Below are 3,746 nucleotides of genomic sequence, written 5' to 3' on the forward strand. Positions count from 1 at the left end.
GTTAGTTGTCTTCTGTGTCTATTAGAGTCTCTAGAGATATAGAATCAATAGGACATACACATACACACATCTGTGTGTGTGCATGTGTGTGTGCATGTGTGTGTGTGTATGTGTAGTTGGCTCCCATGATTGTGGGGGCTGGCAAGTTTGGGACAGGCCAGCAGTCTAGGATCAGGTAAGAGTTGATGTTGCAGTTTTGAGTTTGTAGGCTGGGAATCAGGCTGGAACCCTCGGCCAGATTTCCATGTTACAGTCTTGGGACAGAATGCCTTCACCAGGAAACATTAGTTTTTGTTCACAAGGCCTTCAATGGATTGGATGAGCTTCATCCACATTATTAATGTAATCTCTTCTACCTAAAGTCCACTGCTTAGAGATGTTAGTCACATCTATAAAATATTTTCACAGTGACATCTAGAATAGTGTTTGACCAAACACCTGAGCACCTTGCGCTAGCCAAGTCCACACCTAAGATTAATCATCACACCTTCTTTTCACACTCCTCCTTTCCCAGGTGTGAAGGGGAATAGGTCTGTATCTGGGCACCAGGGATCCTTTCCTACCCAACTCAATTTCATTCACTCACCTAATGCATTCAATAAGCACAGACAGCAAGAAGCTTTGGGAACAGGGAGGTGTGCATTTTTTAGTAAGAAAAAGAAAGGAGGATTTGTATTGGTTGGGAAAGTTAGGGCAGGAGAAGGAGAGGTAAGAGCATTCCAAAGATGAGGCCTAGTGTGCATTTTTTTAGTAAGAAAAAGAAAGGAGGATTTGTATTGGGAAGTTAGGGTAGGAGAAGGAGAGGTAAGAGCATTCCAAAGATGAGGCCGTCACCCTCCTGGTTTTGCCTCGTTCTTCATGTCACTAGACTTTACAGTGGTAATGGGACCAGTGGTTTGGAGGGACAGAAAAAAGGGACTGGGTTCCCTTTGCTAGAGGAGGTCCCTGCCACAACAGGGGGAGTGAAGAAAGGTCTCCTGGACCCTCTGCACACATCATCTGTGAGTTCCCATGAAATGCCCAGATTCTTCTTCGGTATAGCAGTGTAGACATGGACTAGGGTCCTCTCTGAGTCCACATTGAGGATGGGCATAATTGTTACATAGAGAGAGCGGAATTCGTTCTCTAGATACAGGAGAATGGACTGAATGAAACAAAAGAGTTCATCTTGTGTTGGTGGTGAAGTTACTTAACCTCTCAGCTGCACTAAGTATTTAGATATGTAGGAGGATAATAATATCAACCCCAACCCAGTTAATAGGGCAAATGAGTTAAAATTGTAATATGCTTTTAAATTTATGTCAATCAGTGAATTCAAAGCACATCACTATAATTAGAAACTCACAATTATTCATGGAATATCCTTGTGGGCAAAATTAATGCATATTGGAAATTTTAGCACTTATTTAGCCTGGTTCAAATGAGTTGATTTCTCTATTTTGAGCATAATGGGCTCCCTACACATAAAGTAAATTTCCTTTAGGGATGGAATGTTCTGCTACTTCAGAAACTTGGTGCTCATCTTTCTTAGGTCAAGGTCGCCAAATTAAATCAGATGTCTTGGGAGTGGCTTGGGAGGTCTCCTGGGTGCAACTTGTTAAGGGAGAACACGAAAGACTGCTCTCTAGCAGGCTGACTTGGCCACTGTTTCTTAGATCATGCAACTTCATTGTATACATTTGTAAGGCCCATTTTCCTATTATGAACTTTTTTTTTTAATGTGGAAAGGTTAACTTTCTTAATGCTCATTTACTTTGACCAATACAGAATGGAGCTCTATCACTTTTCAGGCCTAGAACTCTGAGATAGGAGTCTCCCCCCACCCCCCGCCCCGATTTCCTATATTGGTGTTCACAAAAAATGATATAAATGACTTAAATGTTTCCTGGATTATTTACATAAGAGGCAATGATACAATGTGGTAATAATGAAGGCAATGAATTTTGGAAGCTGGAAAGTCAGCTCCATAAGTCATCTGTGGAAGACTGAGCACTGCATTTTTGCATTATTAGGGTGATATTTGTTTAATGTGATTTTTCAGAAAAAGCCTCCACTGTAAGCAGTAATATGACCTCCAAGTGGCATTTAAGAGAAATGTAATGGTGCTATTTGATATAGTGTAGGTTATATCTTTGGCAGTGATCCAATTTTTCCAGTCTTTATGCACTAGGGAGTAAAATTATTGCCTCATAAAACAAGAGAAATGTCCAGTTATTTCTTAAGTAGGACCCTATTAACTTTACCACTGTCACCAGTTCCTTCCAAAACATTAAAATCTTTCAGCCTTGTGGCAGGGAGGATGTTACATACCCAGATGTAGTGATCCAGGGACAATTATTTGGAAAATACACATTTCCTTGAAAGACCTAATTTTGAAAGAACTAATTCTTAAAATGATGTTCCAATGAATCATGGGATTCATAACAACATTTTTCTTTGAAAACCTTTAGCCTAATCAGAACTATCAGCCAGGATATAAAAAAGTGAGTCTTGATGTTAAGGAAAATTTATCAAAAGAGATTTATATTATTGAAATGCATTGCAATGTGTCACCATAACAGCATTGAATTAAAGTTTCATTTATTTGGAAAATCTGCATATTTGTACCTGAATATTGCCATTGTGTCGAATACCCCTTTAAGTCATGATGAGAGTCATAGTGTCATTTCCACTTGGTAGGCAAATAAAAATGCTGTTCTTGTCCACGATGTCTAGGTGAGAATGAATTGAACACATTTGGGGATATTTGACAGTTCCTACAGAAGGACAGAGAGGGTGATTTAGACTTTGTTTCATTCTGCCTTGGTTATACATGGTCAAAAACTTCATAGACTTAATCAAGGGTGATGTTAGTCTCCCATACACATCATCTATTCCATCTGGCTCTTAGGTCTGAGCCTCTAATAACCAAACATTTATATCCACTTGCAAATTTCTTTGTATCCATTTCTAATTGTTTCTTAGGTAGGATTCTTGCATTCAGCCATACTGAGTCTGGTGCCCGCACAGCCAGCTGAATTTGGTGGGCTGCAAGTCACAGTGAGGTTCCTCCAGGAGTAGACTCGGAGACCAGGACTTTGGTGATTTTAGGAAGCATAAATGAGGTGGTAAGGAGAGTAAGACAGGGAAGAAAGAAAAGCCAATAAAGTATATGTTAAAGAATAGGGTATCTCTTTGAGCATCTGTGTATCACATCCACCAAGAAAACTAGAGAAACAGTTTCAGAATTATCCCCTAGGACAGAAATGGTTCCTTATTAGTAGAGATTGTCCACAAGGGCGCTAATGCTCCACAGTACTGTGTTGTGCCTGTGCTCGGGGCCAGAGAAAAGCCACAGACAGAGAAGCAGAGAGACACAGGCTCTTGGGGGGGGGTACTTATTTTAGCAACGCTGTAGGCAAATTCAGGGATAAGGTAAAGATATGGGAAAGGGTGCCAAAAATATCTGCTACAAACTGTAAACTTGAAAATAATGCTTTGAAAGAGTACAGGGCTACATTTTTTTTTTTTTTGCATTCAGCCAAACTGGAACTCTTCATAATTTTCAGATGCCAAAGTTCTTCAAAGTCCACTGTTAGCTGTCTCCACAGTGGGTTTGTCTTCAAAATCCAAAATGACTGCTACTAGTGAATCTCTAGTGATCATATCCATACCCCAGGTGGTAAAATTTAGGATGGGACAAAGAAAGCCTGTAGACTTCCCTTTTAAGGAGATATTCTTAAAATACAACAAAATATTTCTATCTA

This window comes from Myotis brandtii, unplaced genomic scaffold (genome assembly GCF_000412655.1).
Source record: "Myotis brandtii unplaced genomic scaffold, ASM41265v1 scaffold121, whole genome shotgun sequence".
NCBI lineage: Eukaryota > Metazoa > Chordata > Mammalia > Chiroptera > Vespertilionidae > Myotis > Myotis brandtii.